General features: G+C 47.2%; 1 protein-coding gene and 1 long non-coding RNA gene across 2 annotated transcripts in view; both read right to left on the bottom strand.

The window, feature by feature from the left end:
* LOC147097549 (uncharacterized) overlaps positions 1 to 13,199 on the bottom strand; it is a 156,395-nt gene that overhangs the window by 59,988 nt on the left and 83,208 nt on the right. The gene's annotated exons all lie outside the window — the stretch shown is intronic.
* The window catches only part of LOC147097550 (uncharacterized), a 46,389-nt gene continuing 40,681 nt past the window's right edge, over positions 7,492 to 13,199 (bottom strand). Inside the window, exon 3 of the long non-coding RNA XR_015074305.1 lies at positions 7,492 to 10,442. This is a non-coding gene — a long non-coding RNA (uncharacterized LOC147097550). The remainder of the gene's footprint in view (positions 10,443 to 13,199) is intronic.

Here is a 13,199-nt window from a genome sequence, read left to right as displayed (position 1 = left end):
CCTGAAGTCCATGTAGACTACATCAACTGCACTACCCTCATCCACACACCTAGTCACCCCCACGAAAAATTCAATCAAATTGGTTAGACATGATCTCCCCCTGACAAAGCCATGCTGACTATCCTTGATTAATCCTTGCTTCTCCAAGTGGAGACTAATTCTGTCCTCAGAATTTTTTCCAATAATTTCCCTACCACTGATGTTAGGCTCACTGGCCTGTAATTCCCTGGTTTATCCCTACTACCCTTCTTGAGGTTAGCTGTCCTCTGACACCTTCCCTGTGGCCAGAGAGGTTCTGAAAATTTGTGTCAGAGCCCCTGCAATCTCCTCCCTTGCCTCACACAGCAGCCTGGGATACATCTCGTCTGGGCCTGGGGATTTGTCTACTTTTAAGCCCGCTAAAACCTCCCTGGTTCAGTGGCAGGAAGCAAAGGGTAATGGTCAACGGGTGTTTTTGTGACTGGAAGGCTGTTTCCAGTGGGGTTCTGCACGGCTCAGTACTAGATCCATTGCTTTTTGTGGTACATATCAATGATTTAGACTTCAATGTAAGGGGCATGATTAAAAGTTTGCAGATGATACAAAAATTGGCTGTGTGTTTGATAGTGAGGAAGAAAGCTGCAGGCGGCAGGAAGATAGCAATGGATTGGTCAGATGGGCAGAAAAGTGGCAAATGGAATTCAATCCAGAGAAGTGTGAGGTAATGCATTTGGGGAAGGCTAACAAGGCAAGGGAATGCACAATAAATGGTAGGATACTGAGAAATTTAGAGGAACAGAGGGACCTTGGAGTGCACGTCCACAGGACCCTGAAGGTAGCCAGACAGGTAGATAAGGTGGTTCAGAAGGCATACGGGATACTTTCCTTTAATATCCGAGCATAGAATATAAGAGCAGGGAGGTTATGCTTGAACTGTATAAAACACTAGTTGGCCACAGCTAGAGTACTGCGTGCAGTTCTGGTCACCACATTACAGGAAAGATGTGATTACACTAGAGAGGGTACAGAGGAGATTTACGAGGATGTTGCCAGGACTGGAGAATTTTAGCTATGAGGAAAGATTGGATAGGCTGGGGTTGTTTTCTTTGGAACAGAGGAGATGGAGGGGAGACTTGACTGAGGTGTATAAAATTATGAGGGGCCTAGATAGAGTGGATAGGAAGGATCTATTTCCCTTAGCAGAGAGGTCAGTAACCAGGGGGCATAGATTTAAAGTAATTGGTAGAAGAATTAGAGGCAGGTTGAGGAGGGCTTTTTTCACCCAAGTGTGGTGGGGGTCTGGAACTCACTGCCTGAAAGGGTGGTAGAGGCAGAAACCCTCATCACATTTAAAAAGTGCTTGGATATAAACTTGAAGTACCGTAACCTATTCTATGAAGAGAGACTGGACAGGCAGGGGTTGTTTTCCTTAGAGCACAGAAGGCTGAGGGGGGACCTGATTCAGGTATACAAAATTATGAGGGGCATAGATAGGGTAGATAGAAAGGAACTTTTCCCCTTAGTAGAGGGGTCAATAACCAAGGGCATAGTTTCAAGGTAAGGGGCAGGAGGTTTAGAGGGGATTTGAGGAGAAACTTTTTCACCCAGTGGGTGGTTGGAATCTGGAACTCACTGCCTGAAAGGGTGGTAGAGGCAGGAACCCTCACAACATTCAAGAAGCATTTAGATGAGCACTTGAAATGCCATAGCATACAAGGCTATGGACCAAGTGCTGGAAAATGGGATTAGAATAGACAGGGCTTGATGGCTGGCATGGACCCAATGGGCCGAAGGGCCTCTTTCTGTGCTGTATAACTCTATGACTCTATACTCTACAGGGCTAGCTGCCCAGGAAGGGGGGAAAAAGAGTGAGAGAGCAATAGTGGTAGGGGATTCTATAGTAAGGGGAACAGATAGGCGTTTCTGTGGCCGTAGACGTGAATCCAGGATGGTTTGTTGCCTCCCTGGTGCCAGGGTCAAGGATATCACTGAGCGGCTGCAGGGCATTCTGGAGGGGGAGGGTGAACAGCCAGAGGTTGTGGTCCACATTGGTACCAACGACATAGGTAAAAAGAGGGATGAGGTCCTGCAGCAAGAATTTAGGGAGCTAGGTGAAGGATTAAAGAGCAGGACCTCAAAGGTTGTAATCTCTGGATTACTCCCGGTGCCACGTGCTAGTGGGTATAGGAATAGGAAGATAGAATAGATGAATGCATGGCTAAAGGGATGGTGCAGGGGGGAGGGCTTTAGTTTCCTGGATCACTGGGTCTGCTTCTGGGAAAGGTGGGACTTGTACAAGTCGGACGGTTTACACCTGAACCAGAGGGGAACCAATATCCTTGCGGGGAGGTTTGCTAGCACTGCTGGGGGGGGTTTAAACTAACTTGGCAGGGGGATGGGGTACAGAGTGGAGCTATAGTAGGGGGTGATTTACAGCCAAATACAGAGGAAAAAACAAGTCAGCTGGGAAGGCAGAGCAAATATGTGAAGGCAAAAGGGAATATGGCAGGGTTGGAAGGCATTTATTTTAATGCAAGGAGTCTTGCAAATAAGGTGGATGAACTGAAGTTGTTGTTGAACACATGGGAGTACGATATTGTTGCTATCACGGAGACATGGTTGAGGGAGGGTCAGGACTGGCAGCTCAATATTCCGGGGTATAGAATCTTCAGGCGAGACAGAGGGGGGTGTAAAAGGGGAGGGGGTGTTGCAATATTAATTAAGGAGTCAATTACTGCTGTAAGGAGGGATGATATATTAGCGGGTTCCTCTAATGAGGCCATATGGGTAGAACTTAAAAACAAAAAGGGGGCAAGCACTTTGCTGGGAGTATACTATAGGCCTCCAAACAGTCAGGGGGAGATAGAGGAACAGATATGTAGGCAAATCTCAGAGAAGTGCGAAAATAATAGGGTAATAATAGTGGGGGATTTCAACTTCCCCAATATAAATTGGGATAGTCAGAGTGTGAAAGGCTTAGAGGGTGCAGAATTTTTAAAGTGCATCCAGGAGAGCTTTTTGAGCCAACATGTAGAAAGTCCTACAAGAGAGGGGGCGGTACTGGACCTAATTCTGGGGAATGTAGCCGGGCAAGTGGTGGAAGTATCAGTAGGAGAGCATTTTGGCGACAGTGACCATAATTCGGTGAGATTTAAGGTGGTCATGGAAAAAGACAATGACGGCCCGGAAATAAGGGTTCTAAATTGGGGGAAGGCCGATTTTAATATGATAAGGCAGGATCTGGCCAAAGTGGACTGGGAGCAGCTACTTATAGGAAAATCCACATCAAAACAGTGGGAGACTTTCAGAAGGGAAATAGAGAGAGTACAACGCCAACATGTTCCTGTAAAGGTCAAGGGTGGGACCAACAAGCAAAAGGAACCTTGGATGACAAGGGATATACAAAAATGCATTAGAAATAAAAGGGGGGCTTTTGGCAGTTACAAAAGACTAAAGACGGAAGAAGCCCTAGAGGAGTATAAAAAGTGCAGGGGCATACTTATAAAAGAAATTAGGAGGGCGAGGAGGGGCCATGAAATAACACTGGCGAGCAAAATAAAGGAAAATCCTAAGATGTTTTATAAGTATATTAAGGGCAAGAGGATAACCAGGGAAAGGGTAGGGCCCATTAGGGACCAAAGTGGCAATCTGTGTGTAGAGCCAGATGATGTAGGCGGGGTTTTAAATGAATTTTTTGCATCTGTGTTCACTATGGAGAAAGACGATGCAGACATAGAAATCGGGCAAGGGGACTGTGACATACTTGAACATATTAGCATCGAGAGGGAGGAGGTGCTAGCGGTTTTAGCAGGCCAAAAAGCGGATAAATCCCCAGGCCCGGACGAGATGTATCCCAGGCTGCTGTGGGAGGCAAAGGAGGAGATTGCAGGGGCTCTGACACAAATTTTCAGAACCTCTCTGGCCACAGGGGATGTACCAGAGGACTGGAGAACAGCTAATGTAGTACCATTATACAAGAAGGGTAGCAGGGATAAACCAGGGAATTACAGGCCAGTGAGCCTAACATCTGTGGTAGGGAAATTATTTGAAAAGATTCTGAGGGACAAAATTAGCCTCCACTTGGAGAGGCAAGGATTAATCGGGGATAGTCAGCATGGCTTTGTCAAGGGTAAATCATGTCTGACAAATCTGATTGAATTTTTCGAGGGAGTGACTAGGGGGGTGGATGAGGCAAATGCTGTGGATGTGGTTTACATGGACTTCAGTAAAGCTTTTGACAAAGTCCCGCATAGGAGACTGGTCAAGAAGGTAAGAGCCCATGGGATCCAGGGTGCCTTGGCGCGTTGGATCCTAAACTGGCTGAGTGGCAGGAGGCAGAGGGTGATGGTCGAAGGTTGCTTTTGTGACTGGAAGCCTGTGTCCAGTGGGGTACCTCAGGGATCGGTACTGGGTCCCTTGTTGTTTGTGATCTACATAAATGATTTGGATGAGAATGTAAAAGGTATGATCAGTAAGTTCGCAGATGACACGAAAATTGGTGGGGTGGTAAATTGCGAGGAGGAAAGCCTCAGGCTACAGGACGATATAAACGGGTTGGTCAGATGGGCGGAAAAGTGGCAAATGGAATTTAACCCTGAAAAGTGCGAGGTGATGCATTTTGGACGGACAAATAAGGCAAGGGAATACACAATGAGTGGTAGGACCCTAGGAAGTACAGAGGGTCAGAGGGACCTTGGTGTACATGTACATAGATCCCTGAAGGCAGCGGAACAGGTAGATAAGGTGGTTAAAAAGGCATATGGGATACTTGCCTTCATTAGCCGAGGCATAGAATATAAGAGCAGGGAGGTTATGATGGAGCTGTACAAAACGCTGGTGAGGCCACAGCTGGAATACTGTGTGCAGTTCTGGTCACCTCCCTATAGGAAGGATGTGATTGCTTTGGAGAGGGTGCAGAGAAGATTCACCAGGATGTTACCTGGGATGGAGCGCCTCAGCTATGAAGAAAGACTAACCAGGCTGGGGTTGTTTTCCTTGGAGCAAAGAAGGCTGAGGGGGGACCTGATTGAGGTGTACAAAATGATGAGGGGCATAGATAGGGTAGACAAAGAGGAACTTTTCCCCTTAGTAGGGGGGTCAATAACAAGGGGGCATAGATTCAGGGTAAGGGGCAGGAGATTTAGAGGGGATTTGAGTCGGAACTTTTTCACCCAGAGGGTGGTTGGAATCTGGAACTCTCTGCCTGAAAGGGTGGTAGAGGCAGGAACCCTTACAACATTCAAGAAGCATTTGGATGAGCACTTGAAATGCCATTGCATACAAGGCTATGGACCAAATGCTGGAAAATGGGATTAGACTGGACAGGGATGGATGGGCGGCGCAGACACGATGGGCCGAAGGGCCTCTTTCTGTGCTGTAAAACTCTATGACTCTATGACTCTATGACCAAGAGCTGGAAAGTGGGATTAGGCTGGATAGCTCTTTTTCAGCCAGGACAGAAACGATGGGCCGAATAGCTTCTGTGTCGTAAATTTCTATGATTCTATGAACACGTCATTCCCACTGGATGGTTTTAGAATTCCCAATAAAGCATTGATGGCAGGTGGAAACGGGATGTTAACGGATGAGGAAGAGCTGCGTGTGCTTGGGGTGGAAGGGGCGAAGCAGTGGAACTGGCTGGATGGGTCAAAGAGACTGTGATTTGAGGTAATGAGTGGCATGTCTGAACCGGGGGCGATCGTTGAAATGGGTGTGTTAGACATGTCCATTTTATGATATCACAAAAATCATGATGGCCAAGGGAGGCCATTCAGCCCATCTACCTCTTCCATTGAAACCGATGATCTCGTCCCTATCGCACTATTTAACTGCAGAGTTCCTGCCTCCTCTTCCCTACCCAGAGGCCACTGTGTGTTGTTCACTGTGTGTGTGAAGGGCTTTCTGTTGTCAGTCCTGAACCTGCCATTTCCCAGTTTGTACCCGTGTCTCCTTGTCCTGCTCTCATGGGTTAATGTGAAATAATGCTCCAGATTAACCCTTTCTATTCCACGTGGCATCATATACACCTGGTGCCCTCCGCCATTTCCCCCCTAAAGTGTGGGGCCCAGAATTGAACACGATACTCCATGTTGGGGTCTAACCAGTGATTTATAAAGGTTCACCATAACGTCCTTGCTTTTGTACTCTATGCCTCTATTCTCCCGTCACACGTCTTGCTGTAAGACAGCATGCTCACTACCGCAGACTGAAATCGATGCACAGGAGGCTGTGGAGAAAGTGCACAGAGGTTCCTTTATACAGGGTGATTCAAGATGCTTTAGAGAATGCACACTGAAGAAATCTCCTTAAATCTCCTTAAAAACTGTAAACGTGAAGAGATTGTAGTTTTTGTTTTACTATTTTGCAATGTTTCAGTAAATCACAGCTCAATCCATCAGTGGGAGTACTGTGACAATGATATACTCTTCGGGACAACCTCCCTAAAAGGGTATGGCCACCTGTTGATGATCCCTTTAAATAACTTCCCTGGATCCGGTTTCCTCGTGCTTCATGCCAGCTCTCCCTGCCACTGTTTACTGCAGGCGCTAAAGTAGGTGGCGACAATCAATTTTGCAGATCGGGTGGTCAGTGAGCATTGCACATTCACTGACGTCACAATCCACCTGATGTTGAGGCTCCCGGCGATAACTGTTAATGGGGGGGGGGAGGGGGCAAGACTTGACATGCGGCGTTGGATTCGCCTCGCCCCAGCGATAATGAGATAGCGCCCTGTTAGTGCCATCTGCTGGCGCTAATGGGAGGCGCTGAGGTGCTGAATTTTTCCCCCAGAGGCTTGGAACTGTTGAACGTCTGAACAAGACTGTGCTTAGCGTACAGTAAATTCAAGGATTCTACACTGCCAGTGAGGAGACAGCGCTACAGTGTTGTACCCCTTTCACCTTGCTTCACTGCGATTGCGGGATCACTGAATTTACAATATCTATATTGCGTTACCATTCACCTTATATCCTTTCTTTTTTGTTTCAATTAATTATTGTCCTTCAAAAGTATTTTACAATTACATCAAATTCCTTTGCTGCGCATGACCTAATCTGTGCTGAAATATCCCATACTATACACTCCTAACTCAACCTACAAATAAACGTTTAAAATATTCACTAAATCAGAAAGTCAGTGAACTGTGGGGATTCTCGCAACCATAAAATAGGCTTGTGCGCTTGTCGTGTTACCAGACTTACTAAAGAATTCCTATGATGCACCTTAAAAGAAATATAATCACAAAAGCGGCCAGCAAGTGATTTCTGTTCTGATTCAATCTCACTTGAGATAATTTTTCTCATACCCAATTCAAAATCTATTTCCCCAGTGAGTGCTTGCCCGCTCTGGACTGAAACATGACCTACTGCACAAATTATTCTGGTGCTGCAGGCCTCAGGGTGAACAACAAACCCCTTGTACCATTAAGATAGACATTAGGAATAATAAGAATCTCACTGTCCCTTCCTGATCTCTCTGACTGCTGATAAACAACACACTGATTGACTATGAGACTCAGAAATAAAAATCACATTTATTAAGAATTATGGTTGCCAGAAACAAGATTAGAGCAAGCAGCAGATTTCACTAGATTATAATACCTAATGTACTGGAAAACAATCTTGCAGTTACAGACCTATCAATCTAATGAGGTGGCCCTGGTACCAGGTAGTCTCCCAGAAACCAGGCGAGCAGCTCACACACCTTCAAGGCAAAGACAAACTGCGATAGTCTTGCTGCAGGATTCCTGATGAGATGATTGTAAATGCCACAGGCAGGACGAGTGATGCGTTGCCCAGTGCTCAATATTGAATATTTCTATAATGAGGTTGGACTTTGTGTCTTCAACCCACATAAACAGAGGTCTGACAGCTCCCTTGGACTTAGCATTTACATACATAGAGACATGGATCTGCTCAAATCTCTACCCCACTCCCTCACTGTGCAGGTGTGTCTCACCAGCCACTGCTGAGAATCATTGTAGATTCGCAAGTTCTGGAATTGGACAGATCGTTAACCTGTCACAAGGGATCAGATTTCATTTTGTTTTGTTTTGGGGAAGTGTGAAAGTATCCACTTTGGTAGGAAGAATGGAAAAGCAGAATACTTTTTATAAGGTAAGAGACTAGTAAATGTTGGCATTCAGAGGGATTTGGGGGTCCTTGTACACAAATCACAGAAAGTTAACATGTAGGTACAGCAAGCAATTGGGAAGTTGAATGATATGTTAGCCTTTATTGCAAGGGGGTTGCATGATAAGAGTAAGGAAGTCTTGCTGCAATTATATAGGGCTTTGGTGAGACCACCCCTGGAGTACTGTGTACAGGTTTGGTCTCATTACCTAAGCAAGGATATACTCACCTTAGAGGTGGTGCAACGAAGGTTCACTACTCTGATTCCTGGGATGAGAGGCTTGTCCAATGAGGAGAGGTTGAATAGATTGGGTCTATATTCTCTGGTGTTTAGAAGAATGAGGGGTGATCTCATGGAAACGTATAAGATTCTGAGGGGGTTGATAGGGTAGATGCTGAGAGGCTGTTTCCCCTGGCTGGGGAGTCTAGAAAAGGGAGCATAGACTCAGGATAAGGAGTCGGCCATTTAGGACTGAGATGAGGAGAAATTTCTTCACTCAGAGGGTTGTGAATCTTTGGAATTCTCCACCCCAGAGGGCTGTGGATGTCCAGTCGATGAGTAGATTCAAGACTGAGATCGATAGATGTTTGGGCACTAAGGGAATCAAGGGGTGTGGGGGTAGTGTGGGGAGATGGAGTTGAGGTAGAAGTTCAGCCATGATCTTTTTGAATGGCGGAGAAGCTCGATGGGCCGTATGGCCGACTCCTGCTCCTATTTCTTATGTCCTTATGTTTACAGCATTGCTGTGTGTCTGAGGGTTAAGGGTTCAAATGGGACCAGCCAGATCCTTTAATATGGTCGGAGCCCATTAGCTGCAAAGAGAGGACTGAGAAATTGGCCAAAAATGGGGAAGCGGTTGGTTTGTGTGCTGGTCTCGGCGCCCTGTGGCTCGATCAGAATTGGAACTCTGGCCTCACTCACTCTAAAACGGTGAGCTGGGGACATTAGTCGGGTATCCCTATACATCTCGCCAGTCGCAGCCTGACCAATCCCGAGAGCCTTCGACACGCAGCCAGCCCTGGGTAGGGGGGTGTGGTGGAGGGGGAGGAGGAAGGGCAGGTGGAGGTGGGGCGTGGAGGGTGGAGGGGGAGCTGGGAGGGGGAGATGGGGCGGAAGTGGGGAGGAGGTGGAGGGGGAGCTGGGGCAGAGGGGGAGCTATGAGGGGGAGGTGGGACAGAAGTGGGGTCGGGGTGGAGGGGGAGGGGAAGTTGGGGGTGTGGAAGGTGGGGGTGGAGGATGAGGTAGGAACGGACGTAGAGTGGAAGGGAGTGAAAGTTGTGGGGCAGAGGGGGAGCAGGGAGGGACAGAGGGACGAAGGGGAGGTGTGGGGGCAGACTCGGAGGGGGATGGAACTGGGCTGGCAGCTCGCCTGTCTAGGATCAGATTTCATGGAATCATACAATCATAGAATGATACAGCACAGGAGGCTGTTTGGCCTATCGTGTCTGTGCTGGCTCTTTGGTAGAGCTGTCCAATTAATCCCATTCCCCCGCTCTTTCCCCATAGCCCTGTAAATTTTTTCCCTTGAAGTATTTATCCAATTCGCTTTAGAACGTTACTATTGAATCTGCTTCCGCAACCCTTTCAGGCAGTGCTGTCCAGATCACAACAACTCACTGCGTAAAAAAATGTCTCCTCATGTCGCCTCTGGTTCTTTTGCCAGGGAGGCGGCGTGGTGTGATTGAGTGATTTAATTTGAGTGAAGTCAGGGCCATTGGCTTTTCTATCAACACTCTGAGTGCTGCAGAGAGCAGGAACTGTTGAAAACCCACGACGTCCCTCACAGGAGGAGGAGGCATTGCACGGTTTCCAAATGGCACTGTGAGTTTGAGATTCCCGGAGCAGCTTTGCTCCAATGGGCCTGAGCTGGAGGGATGTGAGGAAGCAGAACCCGCTGGTGTACAAACACTGCACTGGCACTTTTCAACATTCCGCAAAACTGGATCTGGTTCACCACAGTACAGGACAATAGGGACATTCTACCACGTGGGTCTTTGCATTGCTGGATTAAGATAAAGGGGCAAAACTGAGTGTCCAGTGGGCTTTGGGACAGTTCCAATCAGGAGAGGAGGGAGGGAGAGCCCTGGCCACACACCCACCATACCGACACCAGCTCAGGGCTGCTTGCCGATTGTACATGTACTGAACATTTAAATATAGATTCACTTTCCACTTAGCACTGACTGTAACGATAAGCAAAATAGCATTATGGTGATTTTTCACAGATGGAGGAATGTTTGGAACTGCACGGCCAATCATGCCATGCTCCAGTTTCAGAGGCCACGACACAGTCTTCATCTCCTTTATTATTTGGCTGTCCACTCTCCCAAAACCTGAATGAGAAAAGAGATGAATAGAACAGAATGAATGGACTGTTGGACACTAAGTTTCGTGCAAGGACCCTTTCTAATGTGAGGGTGGCCCTACGTCCCCATTTTCCTGGATGAGGGACTGTGTCCTCAGGCAGACAACCTCCCTGGAAGAGTCCCTGGTTCAGGAAACTCATCCCCAAATACACACGGGTTCAAATCAGGAGCCACGTGACCACGAGCTGCAATGCGGTTGGTCAATAAAGTGGGCGGGGCTGTGTGGCAGGGCAGATTCTGATTGGTGAGATGGGTGTCAATCTCCTGTTTTCAACCAGTAGAACGGGTGGACTTACTGAGGGACTTTACTTTATGCAGAGATTGCGCTCTGTGGCCCCGTATTACGCATGCTCCGCCCCCCCACCCCTTCAACTCCTGACCCCCGACCCCCCCACCCCCACCAGATCCCCGGATCGTCCTGCGGAATTCGGTTGAAGAGAAATTGGTCCTGGAGGCAAAATGTCCGAGTAGTGGGGGGCCGCTGGTAACCAGACTAATGAGCGTCGGCTGGAGCCGGGCCATGTGGATGTCCCGGGTGCCCGGATGGTGTGGGCGAGTGTCAGACCGTGAGGGGGGGGAGGAGCCCGTGATTGCAGCCGGCAGATGCTGTGAACAGCAGCCACATTATTCAGGCGGAAAGATCTAGCGCTGCATTTTGCCGATTCAGAATAACCAAAATGTTTTGCCTCGCTAAGCTGCTCAACCTACATTTTCCATCCTGGCTACTTTGCTGTTCTCCCACCCTGTGTGCCCCAGATTCAATTTAGAAAATATGGTCACCCTTTCTAATGTACACACTGCCACAAGAGTTTCCACAATAAACCGATGGTTCAACATTTAACAGAGTCATTGTAACCTCTATAACAGTACGATCATGATTCAACACATGGCCAGGGAATTTGCTGTGTCTATCAGCTGGTACAAACATCCATTTATTAAGTTGCTGCCATTTTGTGCACTGCACTAATGTAAGGTGACTTCTTCTTTCCACTCACATGAAGTTCTACTGACGGCCAAATGGTGGACAGATTAACACACAGAGCCAGGCTTCTTAATCAACAATTAACTGGGTTCATTCTGAATTACTCAGGCTAGGCTTCATTCCCACACTGCAGGAATGATGTTTGTTCAAGTGTGGAAGCAATGGGAAATGGCAGAAAGTGACCTCAAATAGCCAGGCACAGCATGAGGGCCAGCCTATTTCACTAACCTGTCTCTCTAAGTCTTTCTCTGTCCTCCTCGCTGTTTGCAAAACCTGCTACTTTAGTGTGGTCAGAAACTTTTAAGATTGTTCTCCCTGTACCCAAGTTAAAATGTAAACATGGCTTTGGGTCTTATTGCCGTAACTCGGCCCGATACCAACGTATTCATGAGGCTCTGCCCGAGTCACGTAGGCACCTCAGTCGCTTATTAAACCAGCGATGGGAAGATGGTGGTGGGGCAGAAAACCAGAGGCAAATCTCCCGCTTTGATTTTAACTCCCGCACCGTCCAGTATCCGCTGGGCGGAGCGAGTTAAGATCCTCCTTAGATCAACAATGATAAATATTTAAACAGGAGATGGAAATGATACAAAGCAAGTACATTCCAGGAAGAGAAGAGGGAAGCTGAAATGTTATTGAAAATAGACAAGACTATTTGCTGACTCAACATGTTAATGAAGTAACCAGGAACAATCATGTATTAGACCTTGTGTTCAGTAGTGAGCTTGATCTCGTATTGGATCTCCATGTGGGGGAACAGCTGGGCAAAAGTGACCACAACATTATACAGTTTCAATTGGCTGGTAGAACTAAAGGTACTGAGAATCAACAACTCGTAAGCGATTTCAGAAGAGCAACTTTCACTAAATGGCAGATGATTTGGAACGTGTTAATTGGCTAACCCTACTGGGCGGTGATGAGACCGATGTAGAATACAAATAGAAAGTTTTTAAGAACAAGATTAAAAACTATGGAAGACAAAAATGTACCCAAGGTCAAAAGAAGGGAATGTGGTAAGGAAAAGCCAAGGTGGCTGACTGGTCATGTACAAAGACAAATAAGATGTACAAAAATATTTCTATAAATTAAAGGCATCTAATACTCAACTAAACAGAGTTGAGTATAAGGAAGAGCCAGAGATACAAAGGCTGCTATTAGATCAGCTGAAAGGCTAATGGGAAAAGGATCGCCGACATTTGTGGATGTAATGGGAAAAGCTTTTTCAGTTATGTGAAGACTCGCAGATCTGTCAAAGACTGTATTGGGCCATTGAAGGATGTTCAAGGACAGGTTACGAAGGACTCACTGGGCATGGCGTAAATATTAAATGAGAACTTTGCATCGGCCTTCTCTCTTGAAGACGATGCTGAACTACTCGAATTGAATGATTTTAATAATAAAACTAGTCATATTAAAATAGATGAACATAGGCCTAGAAATTCATTGACGCCACTTTTGGGGCGCTAAAGTGGGGCGTCCGCTAAAGTTTGCGGCCGCCGCCAAATCTATGCCACTTCTCCGATATTCATTAGCTTCGCCCTACTAGTTCGGGCGAGCGCTAAAACTGCTGCTGGACGCCTCTCTTTGGTCGCTAAGCCGGAGGTGGTGATTGATAGCGCCGAGGCCGGGCGCAGCGCAGGTGCGGCCATCTCGTGATTGACAGCAGACACCCTGGCGCCGGCCAGCTCTTAAGGGGGATGGGTCGACTGTGTCTGCTGCCACGCCCTGGATAGTGGAGCCCT

The sequence above is a fragment of the Somniosus microcephalus genome, chromosome 31 (genome assembly GCF_052327205.1).
Source record: "Somniosus microcephalus isolate GS21.2 chromosome 31, FLI_Smic_1.0, whole genome shotgun sequence".
Classification (NCBI taxonomy): domain Eukaryota; kingdom Metazoa; phylum Chordata; class Chondrichthyes; order Squaliformes; family Somniosidae; genus Somniosus; species Somniosus microcephalus.
This window is presented reverse-complemented; position numbering and strand designations above follow the sequence as displayed.